General features: G+C 37.9%; 1 protein-coding gene across 1 annotated transcript in view; it reads left to right on the top strand.

Annotated features, from left to right (window-relative positions):
• The window catches only part of LOC128069094 (glycerophosphodiester phosphodiesterase domain-containing protein 4-like), a 148,834-nt gene that overhangs the window by 71,450 nt on the left and 62,578 nt on the right, over positions 1-14,806 (top strand). The gene's annotated exons all lie outside the window — the stretch shown is intronic.

A 14,806-nucleotide genomic window follows, 5' to 3' on the forward strand; every position in this document is an offset into this window, starting at 1 on the left:
CATTAATGAAATAAGCAGAACGACACTTAAAAGAAGTAAGAACTCAACATGCCTATAGTCAAAGCAACAAAGAAATGCTGAAATCACATTGTTAAGTTGGATACAAACCTAATATGTTACCTTGTTAATATACTATATGGCAATGAAGACATCCTTTTGGAGTTATCTTTTTTATAAAAAATCATGTACATCTCTATTGGACAAAAATTATTTCCACTTTTATTAGTTATCTATGAGTCACCATCTAACTTTACATAGTCTGACCCTAATAATTCAAAGAGAGGTACATTTCCTTAAGAGTCAGATGACCCTTAGGTGTGCTTGTTAAATAGTGTGTTACCATGATACTATCTTTTGCCTTATTGCTAAGTTTTGAGTAATGTAAGTCTCCTCTTGGGATCATAAATAACTTCTATAGAGTGAGATTGGTCTCATTGGGATTTTGTATCATGTGGCTTCATTAACTTACATCGGTGTAGTTAAAAGTCACTTAACACACATAAGGTTCTAGCAAATCTAGAGTTGGATCATGTTAGACAACTGCTCAGGCCACTTAAATTAGATTCCATCACAAAAGTTTGTAGAGAGTCTAGAATTTTATTTTTAGCAGTCTATTATCCCAGAGGTCTTTTTATCACTATTATTTACAAATTAAATTCATTTATGCCAGGTTTCACCTCTACACTTACAAATGTGGACAAATTCCTCTCTCCTTTTCTTTCAAGTCAGTGGCTTTCTTACTATTTGTAATGCTGGGACAGTGTACAACAGTGGACTTGAGACAGTTTGCCTAGGAAGCCTCATAGGCATTGGTCCAAATACCAGTTTTATCTGTGTCCTTAGTGGGGACTGGGGGCTTGCCATATCGTACTAAATGAAATTTATTCTCAAATATCATCCATTAGGTATGGCTTTGATTATGCAATAAATTTTTCCAGTTATATCCCAGTGAAAGGACAGATTTTTATTTAAGCTCATGCAAATGACTGCATTGTCATGGGACATAAAGACTCAGTAAAAAGTATTTGTACCTGAATTCTGAGGGATAGTGAAAATAAGATACAAAGAGATGTTTTTCACAAGGTAAGAATTTGGAAGGAATGATGCTAAAGCTGAAGCTCCAGTACTTTGGCCATCTCATGCGAAGAGTTGACTCATTGGAAAAGACTCTGATGCTGGGAGGAATTGGGGGCAGGAGGAGAAGGGGACGACCGAGGATGAGATGGCTGGATGGCATCACGGACTTGATGGACGTGAGTCTGAGTGAACTCTGGGAGATGGTGATGGACAGGGAGGCCTGGCGTGCTGCGATTCATGGGATTGCAAAGAGTCGGACACGACTGAGCGACTGAACTGAACTGAAGAATTAGAGAAAAGTAAAAAAGAAAATGGGTTTTCTTATATGCCCATTAGAAAATAGAATATTAAAAAGAGTACCAATAAAATTCCAAAATGAATAAGCATGATTAGGTTGACCTCATCAGTTCATTCAATCTGGCATAGGTAATGTCCTGCTATATCTAGGGTTATCAGTGTGCTTCCATGAAGTTATCTGCTTCTACTCTGAAATTTAATCTTTGAAATTCTGCCTCAGTCCTCTGATACGGATGGATTGGTGTCTGATTGAGATGACAGTGTCAGCTTACACTAGGAAGCCTTTTTATGAGTTTGTTCTTTGTGTATTGAAAGATAAGAGTGTCTGTACAGTTCTTTTAAACAAGATTTTGAGTTTGGCCTTCCAATTTTTGATCTGTATCTTATATAAAAACCTTCAGACAATCATGGGAAGAAAGAAGAAACCACTTGATAACTGAATTGAATCTATTTAATTTATTATAGTAAACAACAGTGTCAGAAAGGAAAATCAAATACTATTAGTGTGACTCTTTGTGACCCCATGCACTGTGGCCCACCAGGCTCCTCTGTCCATGGGATTCTCTAGGCAAGAATACTGGAGGGGGTTGCCATTTATTTCTCCAGGGGAATCTTCCCGACCCAGAGATCAAATCCAGATCTCCCACACTGCAAGCAGATTCTTTACCATCTGAACCACCAGGGACGCCTACCTAACCAAATATAATACATAACTATATAGACGATTTGGCCTGTTTCCTTTAGGAGTAAGAACATATTATGGACATTGAAAACATTAGCAGCTCTCCTGGTTCTTCCAGTCCATTCTTTAAAACTTAAAAAATTGTCAAACTCTGAAATGTATTTATATTTTTATTTTACCTGTAAAATATTGACTGGGATGATAAAGTTTCCCTTTTTATATTTTACAGCTCCTGTCATATCTTAACATGTGGGCAGTTTTTATAATAGTGTTGAACCATATATGAAGCATGGATGTATCTACTTCTGACCATGACAGTGTACAGGTGTTAGCTGTGTCATCTTGCCATAAATAGCTAGAAAACCAGAAAAAACATATGAAATATCCATTCTTAGATGCTGGACAACAGTCAGTGTGGAGCTGTGAAAGTAGGGAATAATAGAGCATTATAATTGCCCTCATATTCTGCCTGGAGGCATGTTCTAGCTGTCATATAGCAGGAGGAACCTAAGCAAAGCATGGTGGTCTTGTGGAGCTGAGAAGAGACTGGATTTTTTTTTTTTTTTTTTTGAGATAGAGGTGGTGGTAATTTTGAGGGAAGAGTACCCAAAGGAGAGAGCTCTCCAGAGAAAGACCTCTGGAAATCTGTGTGGGGTCTGCTTGAGTATGTTGCTGATACCTAAGAGGCACACAAGTAGAGTGAAGCTCCCCAAGGCTGGGCAGAGTACTACTAGGGAGCTTTTAGCGGAATCATTCTAAGAACTCACATGGATCTGGAAAATAATCAAGTTCTAACTAGCCATATTAGAAGATAGGCTTTGTTGGACACACGGGGCCTTTAGTAAAAATTCTGGAAAGGTCACACCTCAGCTATAGGGATAAATAAGCCCTAGATTAAAGGCTATTAAAATTGCCTTTAGATCTGCTCTAAACAATATCCATTTGATTTGCTAGTAATCAAAATGCCTGCCAAAATTTTTTTACTGCACTTTAAAAGAGACAACAATGTCAGGCCTCTAACAGTGTAGCAGTCACAGTGTCCAACAGCCAGTAATAAAATTTCTTGGCATACACAAAAGCAGGGAAATGTAGCTTAAAACCAGGAGCAAAACTGCTCATTAAAAGTTCATTCATGTTGATGTATGGCAAAACCAATACAATATTGTAAAGTAATTAACCTCCAATTAAAATAAATACATTTATATTAAAAAAAAGTTCAGGAAAGACAGACTGATAGGGACTTTTAGATAGAAACGGACTTTTAAAAAGCTATTAAAATCTCTAGTTCCAGCCGTGTTGCTACAAGTGGCATTATTCCATTCTTTTTATGGCTGAGTAATATTGCATTGTATTTATGTACCATATCTTCTTTACTCATTCCTCTGTAGATTGACATTTAGGGACTTAGAGATTGTCATATTGAGTAAAGTAAGTTAGAGACAGAAAAGTATCATATGATAGTGCCTTTATGCGAAATCTTAAAAAAGAGGGGGCTACAAATGAACTTACCTACAAAACAAAAATAGAGTTACAAATGTAGAGAACAAGGTTTTAGTTACCAGGGAGTAATGGAGGAGGGATAAATTGGGAGATTGGGATTGAGATATATGTACTGCTGCTGCTGCTGCTGCTGCTGCTAAATTGCTTCAGTCGTGTCCGACTCTGCGTGACCCCATAGACGGCAGCCCACCAGGCTCCTCTGTCCCTGGGATTCTCAAGGCAAGAACACTGGAGTGGGTTGCCATATCCTTCTCCAGTGCACGAAAGTGAAAAGTGAAAGTGAAGTTGTTCAGTCGTGTCCGACTCTTTGCGACCCCATGGGCTGCAGCCTACCAGGCTCCTCCATCCATGGGATTTTCCAGGCAGGAGTACTGGAGTGGGTTGTCATTGCCGTCTCCCTTATATGCATTACTATATATAAAATAGATAACTAATAAGGACCTTCTGTATAGCACAGGGAACTCTACTGTATACTCTGAAAGGCATATATGGGAAAAGATTTAAGAAGGAGTGGATATATGTATACGTATAACTGATATATGTATGTATAACATACATACATATATGTATATATATAACTGATTCACTTTACACCTGAAACTAACACAACATTGTAAATCTACTATACTCCAATAAATTTTTTGAACCAAATAGTGTTTCTATAACTAACAAACTGTAATATTTGCAATTTAAAATTCCAAAGATTTTCATGAAGGATATTGGTCTACAGTTTCCTTTTCTGATAATGTCATTATCTGGTTTTGGTGTTATGATAATGCTGACCTCCTAAATGGGTTGAAAATATTCTGTCCTCTTCTGTTACTTGGAGGAAGCTGTGTAGAATTGGTGTTATTTCTTCCTATGTATTTGGTAGAATACAACTATAAACACACCTGAGCCTCAAGTTTTCTTGGAAGGTTGTTAATTATAAAGTCAGTTTTATTCATAGATATATGTCCTTCAAGTTATCTCTTCTTCAGTGATTGTTGATAGCTTTTGTCTTTTAAGGACTTAGTCTGTAGCATTAAGTTGTTGAATTTATGGACAAAGTTGTTTATTTTTAGTTATCCTTTTAATGCTTGTGGGACCAGTGTTTATAGTTCCTCTTTTATCCCTGCTTTTCATAATTTGTAATTTTTTCCCCTTTCTGTTCACCTGGCTAGAGATAGATCAATTCCATTGACATTGTCAAAAGAACTGGAAGATTTCTTTGATTACTGCTTTTGTTGTCAAGTTTCATAGCTTTCTACTTAAATCTTTATATTTTGCTTCTTTTGTTTGCTTTTTTAAAATTTTATTTTTTTAAATTGAAGGATAATTGCTTTATAGAATTTTGTTGTTTTCTGTCAAACCGCAATGTGAATCAGCCATAGGTATACATGTATCCCCTCCCTTTTTTTTAAGCTGATTTAAAAAAAATTTTTAATTTTTTTCAATTTATTTGAATTAAAGGCTAATTACTTTACAGTATTGTGGTGGTTTTTGCCATACATTCATATGAATCAGCGATGGGTGTACATGTGTTCCCCATCCTGACCCTCCCTCTCACTTCCCTCCCCATCAATCCCTCAGGGTCATCCCAGTGCACCAGTTCTGAGCACCCTGTCTCATGCATTGAACCTGGACTGGCGATCTATTTCACATATGATAATATACATGTTTCAATGCTAGTCTCTCAAATCATCCCACCCTCACTTTGTCCCACAGAGTCCAAAAGTTACTGTTTACATCTGTGTCTCTTTTGCTGTCTCACATATAGGGTCATTGTTACCATCTTTCTAAATTCCATATATATGCATTAGTATACTGTATTGGTGTTTTTCATTCTGACTTACTTTGCTCTGTATAATAGGCTCCAGTTTCATCCACCTCATTAGAACTGATTCAAATGCATTCTTTTTAATAGCTGAGTAATATTCCATAGTGTATATGTACCACAGCTTTCTTATCCATTTGTCTGCTGGTGGACATCTAGGTTGCATCCATGTCTTGGCTATTGTAAACAGTGCTGTGATGAACACTGGGGTACATGTGTCTCTTTCAAGCTGGGTCGTATGGCAGTTCTATTTCTAGTTTTTTAAGAAATCTCCACACTGTTCTCCATAGTGGCTGTACTAGTTTGCATTCCCACCAACAGTGTAAGAGGGTTCCTTTTTCTCTGCACTCTCTCCAGCATTTATTGTTTATAGACTTTTTGATAGCAGCCATTCTGACTGGAGTGAGATGGTACCTCATTGTGGTTTTGATTTGCATTTCTCTGATAATGAGTTATGCTGAGCAGCTTTTCATGTGTTTGTTAGCCATCTGTATGTCTTCTTTGGAGAAATGCCTGTTTAATTCTTTGGCCCATTTTTTTGGTTGGGTCGCTTATTTTTCTGAAATTGAGCTGCAGGAGTTGCTTGTATATTTTTGAGATTAATTCTTTGTCCATTGCTTCATTTGCTATTATTTTCTCCCATTGTGAAGGCTGTCTTTTTAAGTTTAATTAGGTCCCATTTGTTTATTTTTGCTTTTATTTCCATTACTCTGGGAGGTGGGTCATAGAGGATCCTGCTGTGATTTATGTCAGAGAGTGCTTTGCCTATGTTTTCCTCTAAGAGTTTGATAGTTTCTGTTCTTACATTTAGATCTTTAATCCATTTTGAGTTTATTTTTGTGTATGATGTTAGAAAGTATTCTAGTTTCATTCTTTTACAAGTGGTTGACCAGTTTACCCAACGCCACTTGTTAAAGAGATTGTCTTTTCTCCATTGTATATTGTTGCCTGCTTTTTCAAAGATAAGGTGTCCATAGGTGCATGGATTTATCTCTGGACTTTCTGTTTTGTTCCACTGATCTATGTTTCTGTCTTTGTGCCAGTACCATACCTCCCTTTTGAACTTCCCGCCCATCTCCCTTCCCACCCCACCCCTCTAGGTTGATAACAGAGCCCCTGTTTGAGTTTCCTTAGCCATACAGCAGATTCCCATTGGTTATCTATAATATGGACTCTTGTTTGCTTTGAGTTTCATTTTTTCTTTTGTTTCTAGTTTGCTAAAGTAGAAACTTGGGTTACTGATTTTAAGTCTTTTTTCTTTCCATCATAGCATTTATTGTATTTACCTCTAAGCACTGCTTCAGTGGCATCGCACAGATTTTGTCATTCATTTATTTATTTTTGGTTGTGCTGGGTCTTCACTGCTGCCCACAGGCTTTCGCTAGTTGCAGTGAGTGGGGGCTACTCTTCATTGTGGTGTAAGGACTTCTCATTGCATGACCTCTCTTGTTGGGAAACATAGGCTGTAGGTATGTGGGCTTCAGTAGCTGTGGCATATGGGCTTTAGTTGCTCCACAGTATGTGGAGTCTTCCTGGACTAGGGATCGGACTTGTGTCCCCTTGCATTGGTAGTCTGATTCCTATCCACTGTACCACCAAGGTAATCCTGTACAGATTTTGATATGTTACATTTTAATTTTTATTTACTTCTGAATATATAAAAATTTCCCCTTAATCCTTCTCCCTTGACCATGGGTAATTTAGAAATGTTTTTTCAAATTCCTAAACATTTGCAGATGTCCCAGAAGTTATTTTCTTGTTATTGATTTCTAGTTTAATCCTATTCTCATCTGAGAGTTTAGTTTTTGTGATTGCTGTTCTTTCGTATCTACTAGAATTCATTTTATTGTCCAGAATATGGCTTGTCTTAATATTCCAAGAGCATATGAGATGAATTTAGGAAATTGTTTTATAAATATTAAATCAAGTTGACTAATAATGTTTAGATTGTCTCTCTTCTTGCTAATTTTCTGCCTATTTTATCCATTACTGCTGCTGCTAAGTTGCTTCAGTCATGTCCATCTCAGTGTGAACCCATAGACGGCAGCCCACCAGGCTCCCCCATCCCTGGGGTTCTCCAGGCAAGAACACTGGAGTGGGTTGCCATTTCCTTCTCCAATGCATGAAAAGTCACTCAGTTGTGTCAGACCCTCAGCCATTACTGAGAGAGGAATAATGATGTCTTCAACCATACGTGTTGATTTATATATGTGTGTGTGTGTGTGTGTGTGTGTGTGTGTGTGTGTATTTGGATCTGTCAGTTCTCCTTCATGTATTTTTTTTTTTTTCCTTCATGTATTTTGAAGTTCTGTTCTTAAGAGCAGACATACGTAGGATTAGGATGTCTCCTTGGAGAATCTGCCTTTTTCACGACAGACTAATGGCCTCCCAAAGAAAGCCATGCCCTGATTCCTGGAAGCAGTAAGTGTATTGTCATACATAGTAAAAAGATCTTTGCAGATGTAATTGAGGTTATGGATTCTCCGTTGATGAGATTATCCTGGGTTAACCTGGTGGGCCCAATCTAATCATGAGTCCTTAAAAACAGAGAACGTTTCCTAGTTGCAGTCAGAGAGCTGCATCAGTGGAGAAAAGGCTGGAAATACTTAAAGCATGAGAAAGACTCAACCCACTGTTGCTGCTTTTGAAAATGAAGAAACCGGGCTATGAGCCAAGAAATGCTGGTGGCCTCTAGAAGATGAAGATGACTTTTAATCGATAGACAACAAGGAAATAGGTGACCTCAGTCTTAAGAACCACAAGGAGCTAAATTCTGCCAACAACCTGAATAAGCAGCAAATGGATTTTCCCTCTCCAAGGGATGCTAGAGAGGAGAACAGCCCTGTTGACATCTTGATTTTAGTCAAATGAAACCTAGATAAGTCTTCCAGCCTGTAAAATTATAAAATAATACATTTTTATTGTCACTAAATTTGTGTTGTTTCAGTAGTAATAGAAAATCATAATATTATGTCCTTCTTTATCAGTGATAATTATAACTTAAGAATATAGAAAACACTTTGATAAAATATTAGCATCTCAAATCCATGACTACAGAAAAAAGAGAATATATCATGATCAAGATTAGGTCCCTCTTAGGAGTACAAGACTCATTCAACAGTAAAAAAAAAAATAAAAATCTAGTCAATGTCAAAAAGCCTCTTGATGAAAGTGAAAGTGGAGAGTGAAAATTAGGCTTAAAGCTCAACATTCAGAAAACGAAGATCATGGCATCTGGTCCCATCACTTCATGGGAAATAGATGGGGAAACAGTGGAAACAGTGTCCGACTTCATTTTTTTGGGCTCCAAAATCACTGCAGATGGTGATAGAAGCCATGAAATTAAAAGACGCTTACTCCTTGAAGAAAAGTTATGACCAACCTAGATAGCATATTGAAAAGCAGAGACATTACTTTGCCAACTAAGGTCCAGCTAGTCAAGGCTATGGTTTTCCCAGTGGTCATCTATGGATGTGAGAATTGGACTATGAAGAAAGCTGAGCACCGAAGAATTGATGCTTTTGAACTGTGGTATTGGAGAAGACTCCTGAGAGTCCCTTGGACTGCAAGGAGATCCAACCAGTCCATTCTGAAGGAGATCAGCCCTGGGATTTCTTTGGAGGGAATGATGCTGAAGCTGAAACTCTAGTACTTTGGCCACCTCATGCGAAGAGTTGACTCATTGGAACAGACTCTGATGCTGGGAGGGATTGGGGGCAGGAGGAGAAGGGGACGACTGAGGATGAGATGGCTGGATGGCATCACTGACTCAATGGATGTGAGTCTGAGTGAACTCCGGGAGTTGGTGATGGACAGGGAGGCCTGGCGTGCTGCGATTCATGGGGTTGCAAAGAGTTGGACACGACTGAGCGACTGAACTGAATTGAAAGAAAACTACCTGATCCCTTAGATTGATGCCACAGAAGCATTTGACAACATTCAGCAAACATTTTGTTTGTGATTAGAAACTCTTAAAAGTAAGAATAGCAGAGAACTTACCTAAACTAACAAAGGAGAACTTTTAAAAGCCTATAGCTAACATCATTCTTAATGGTGAAAAAAATGAATGTTTTTCTTCTAAGATTGGGAACAAGGCAAGAGTGCCTTCCCTAATGTAAATTGGTGTATCCACCATGGAAAACTTTATTGCTGCTGCTGCTGCTAAGTCACTTCAGTCATGTCTGACTCTGTGTGACCACATACACGGCAGCCCACCAGGCTCGCCTGTCCTTGGGATTCTCCAGGCAAGAACACTGGAGTGGGTTACCATTTCCTTCTCCAATGCATGAAAGTAAAAAGTGAAAGTGAAATCACTCAGTCGTGTCCAACTCTTAGTGACCCCATGGAGCAGCCTACCAGGCTCCTCCATCCATGGATTTTCCAGGCAAGAGTACCTTAGTGGGGTGCCATTGCCTTCTCCAAAACTTTATTGAGGTTCCTCAAAAAACTAAAAATAGAGTTGCCATATGATGCAGCAATCCCACTCCTGGGCACATACTCAGGAAAAACTGTAGTTCAAAAAGATATATACATCTGTATGTTCAAAGGGACACTATTCACAATTGCAAGATGTGGAAACAATGTAAATGTTCATCTTTCGGTGAATGGATAAGGAAGATGTGATTCATATATACAGTGGAATACTCCTCAGCTGTGAAAAACAATGAAATAATGGACCTAGAGATTATCATACTAAGTAAGGTGAGTCAGAAAGAAAAAGACAGATGCCAAATGCTATGTCTTGTATGTGAAATATAAAATGTGACACAAATGAATTTATGTACCAAACAGAAACAAACACATAGACATAGAGTGGTTGCCAGGAGGGATCAGGTATGGGGAAGGGTGGATTGGGAGTTTGGGATCAGCAGATGCAAATTATTATATATAGAATGGATATACATCAAGGTCCTACTGTGTAACACAGGGACTCATGCCATATCAATATCCTGTGAAAATGAATATAAAAAAGAATGTATATATGTATATAATTTAAACTTTGCCATGCAGCAGAAATTAACATTGTAAATCAGCTATACTTCAGTAAAATAATTTTTTTTTTCATGTACAAGTCTCTGTATGGAGACTTGACTTTATTCTTTTTTTTGGTCTACATTTTGATTTTCTTTTTAAAAAATATATATATATTTTTTACTTTACAGTACTGTATTGGCTTTGCCATACATCAGCATGAATCCTCCATGGGTGTACATGAGTTCCCAATCCTGAACCCCCCTCCCGCCTCCATCCCTATACCATCCCTCTGGGTTATCCCAGTGGACCAGCCCCAAGCATCCTGTATCCTGCATCGAACCTAGACTGGTGATTTGTTTCTTACATGATATTATACATGTTTCAATGCCATTCTCCCAAATCATGCCGCCCTCGCCCTCTCCCACAGAGTCAAAAAGTCTGTTCTGTACATCTGCATCTCTTTTGCTGTCTCGCATACAGGGTTATTGTTACCATCTTTCTAAATTCCATATATATGTGTTAGTATACTGTATTGGTGTTTTTCTTTCTGGCTTACTTCACTCTGTATAATCGGCTCGTTTCATCCACCTCATTAGAACTGACTCAAATGTATTCTTTTTGATGGCTGAGTAATACTCCATTGTGTATATGTACCACAGCTTTCTTATCCATTCATCTGCTGATGGACATCTAGGTTGCTTCCATGTCCTGGCTATTATAAACAGTGCTGCGATGAACATTGGGGTACACGTGTCTCTTTCAATTCTAGTTTCCTTGGTGTGTATGCCCAGCAGTGGGATTGCTGGGTCATAAGGCAGTTCTATTTCCAGTTTTTTAAGGAATCTCCACACTGTTCTCCATAGTGGCTGTACTAGTTTGCATTCCCACCAACAGTATAAGAGGGTTCCCTTTTCTCCACGCCCTCTCCAGCATTTATTGCTTGCAGACTTTTGGATTGCAGCCATTCTGACTGGTGTGAAGTGGTACCTCACTGTGGTCTTGATTTGCATTTCTCTGATAATGAGTGATGTTGAGCATCTTTTCATGTGTTTGTTAGTCATCTGTATGTCTTCTTTGGAGAAATGTCTAATTAGGTCTTTGGCCCATTTTTTGATTGGGTTGTTTATTTTTCTGGAATTGAGCTGCATAAGTTGCTTGTATATTTTTGAGATTAGTTGTTTGTCAGTTGCTTCATTTGCTATTGTTTTCTCCCATTCCGAAGGCTGTCTTTTCACCTTGCTTATAGTTTCCTTTGTTGTATTATTAGATCCCATTTGTTTAGTTTAGCTTTTGTTTCCAATATACTGGGAGGTGGATCATAGAGGATCCTGCTGTGATTTATGTCGGAGAGTGTTTTGCCTATGTTTTCCTCTAGGAATTTTATCGTTTCTGGTCTTAGGTTTAGATCTTTAATCCATTTTGAGTTTATTTTTGTGTGTGGTGTTAGAAAGTGATCTAGTTTCATTCTTTTGCAAGTGGTTGACCAGTTTTCCCAGTACCACTTGTTAAAAGATTGCCTTTAATCCATTGTATATTCTTGCCTCCTTTGTCAAAGATAAGGTGTCCATAGGCACGTGGATTTATCTCTGGGCTTTCTATTTTGCTCCATTGATCTACATTTCTGTCTTTGTGCCAGTACCATACTGTCTCGATGACTGTGGGTTTTTAGTAGAGCCTGAAGTCAGGCAATTTGATTCCTCCAGTTCCATTCTTCTTTCTCAAGATTGCTTTGGCTATTTGAGGTTTTTTGTATTTCCATACAAACCTTGAAATATTTGTTCTAGTTCTGTGAAAAATACCGTTGGTAGCTTGATAGGGATTGCATTGAATCTGTAGATTGCTTTGGGTAGTATACTTATTTTCACTGTATTGATTCTTCTAATCCATGAACATGGTGTATTTCTCCATCTATTAGTGTCCTCTTTGATTTCTTTCTTCAGTGTTTTATAGTTTTCTATATATAGGTCTTTAGTTTCTTTAGGTAGATATATTCCTAAGTATTTTATTCTTTTTGTTGCAATGGTGAATGGAATTGTTTCCTTAATTTCTTTTTCTACTTTCTCATTATTAGTGTATAGGAATGCAAGCCTCGCAGCAAACATTATCCTCAATGGTGAAAAATTGAAAGCATTTCCCCTAAAGTCAGGAACAAGACAAGGGTGCCCACTTTCACCGCTACTATTCAACATAGTTCTGGAAGTTTTGGCCACAGCAATCAGAGCAGAAAAAGAAATAAAAGGAATCCAAATTGGAAAAGAAGAAGTAAAACTCTCACTGTTTGCAGATGACATGATCCTCTACATAGAAAACCCCAAACAATCTTGAGAAAGAAGACCAGGAAGAATAAAGTTCCCTGATTTCAGACTATACTACAAAGGAACAGTAATCAAAACGATATGTTACTGGGACAGAAACAAATATATAGATCAATGGATCAGAATAGAGAGCCAAGAAATAATCCCACACATATATATCAAAAGAAAAAGAAATCACTCTTTTGAAAAGATACATGCATCCCAATGTTCATAATGGCATTATTTTTAATAGCCAAGATATGGAAGCAACCTAAGTATCCATCAACATATGAATGGATAAAGAAGATATGCTATATACACACACAGACACACACACACAATGGTATAACTCTTCTATATAGTATATATATACAGTGGTATACTCTTCAGCCACAAAAAAGAAGGAAATCTTGCCATTTGCAACAAAGAACTTGAAGGGTATTATGCTAAGTGAGATAAATCATATAGAGAAAGACAAATACTGTGTATTTTCACTTACATGTGGACTCTACAAAGTAAAACAAACAAATTAACGTAACACAACAGAAACAGACTAACCCTAAATGCGATCAAATTGAACTCATCAATCAAAAGGCACAGAGTGGCTGGATGAATTAAAAAAACAAGACCCAGCAATATGCTGACTCAAGACACTCATTTCAGCTATAAAGACACACACAGGATCCAAGTGAATGGGGTACAATATAATACTCTGAGCAAATGATAACCAAAAGAAAATGGGTGTAGCCATACTTAGGACAGACTGATCTCAAGCCAAAAATGATAACAAGAGATAAAAATAAATATATATGATGATATAATGATAAAGCTGTCACTATATCAAGAAGATATAGCAATCATATATATTTACAATACCCAAGGACTTAGGGAAGAAAGAGAGAATAGGATATGCTAAGAACATTAGGGTACTTCAGTTCAATTCAGGTCAGTCGCTCAGTTGTGTCCAACGTTCCTCAACCCCACAAACTGCTGCAGGCCAGGCCTCCCTGTCTATAGCCAACTCCCGGAGTTTACCCAACCTCATGTCCATCGAGTCAGTGACCATCCATCCATCTCATCCTCTGTCGTCCCCTTCTCCTCCTGCCTCCAATCCCTCCCAGCATCAGAGTCTTTTCCAATGAGTAAACTCTTTAATGAGGTGGCCAAAGTATTAGAGTTTCAGCTTCAGCATCAGTCCTTCCAATGAACACCCAGGACTGATCTCCTTTAAGATGGACTGGTTGGATCTCCTTGCAGTCCAAGGGACTCTCAAGAGTCTTCTCCAACACCACAGTTTAAAAGCATCAGTTCTTCGGTGCTCAGTTTTCTTCACAGTCCAGCTCTCACATCCATAACATGACCACTGGAAAAACCAAAGCCTTGACTAGACGGAACCTTTGTTGGCAAAGTAATGTCTCTGCTTTTGAATATGCTGTCTAGGTTGATCATAACTTTCCTTCCAAGGAGTAAGCATCTTTTAATTTCATGGCTGCAGTCACCATCTGCAGTGATTTTGGAGCCCCCCAAAATCAAGCCTGACACTGTTTCCACTGTTTCCCCATATATTTCCTATGAAGTGATGGGACCGGATGCCATGATCTTCATTTTCTGAATGTTGAGCTTTAAGCCAACGTTTTCACTCTCCACTTTCACTTTCATCAAGAGGCTTTTTGGTTCCTCTTCACTTTCTTCACTAAGAACAATAAACATATCAGCCACATAGAAAACAAGAAAACAACAGAACTGAACAATACTTTAGAACAAATGAAATGAACAAACATATATAGAACACTCCTTTCTACATCAGTAGAATACATACTGTTACTGTTCTCAAGTATACACAGAATATTCTCCAGGACAGGTCATATGGGCCACAAAAAACATCTTAGCAAATTTAAGAATGCTGAAATAATACCAGTACTTCTCTCTGACCACAATGGTATGATATCAGAAATCAACAACAAAAAGAAAGTAGAGCTACAAATCTTTGGGAACTAAGCAACACATTTCCAAATGAGCACCATATCAAAGAAAATTAACAACTATCTCAAAACAAAGTGAAAATAAACAACATACCATATTTTATAAGATGCAGAAAAAGCATTTCCAGTAGAAAAGCTTATATCAAATGCATACAGTAAGAGATGAGAAAGATCTCAAATAAAT

The sequence above is a fragment of the Budorcas taxicolor genome, chromosome 25, assembly GCF_023091745.1.
Source record: "Budorcas taxicolor isolate Tak-1 chromosome 25, Takin1.1, whole genome shotgun sequence".
Taxonomy (NCBI): Eukaryota; Metazoa; Chordata; class Mammalia; order Artiodactyla; family Bovidae; genus Budorcas; species Budorcas taxicolor.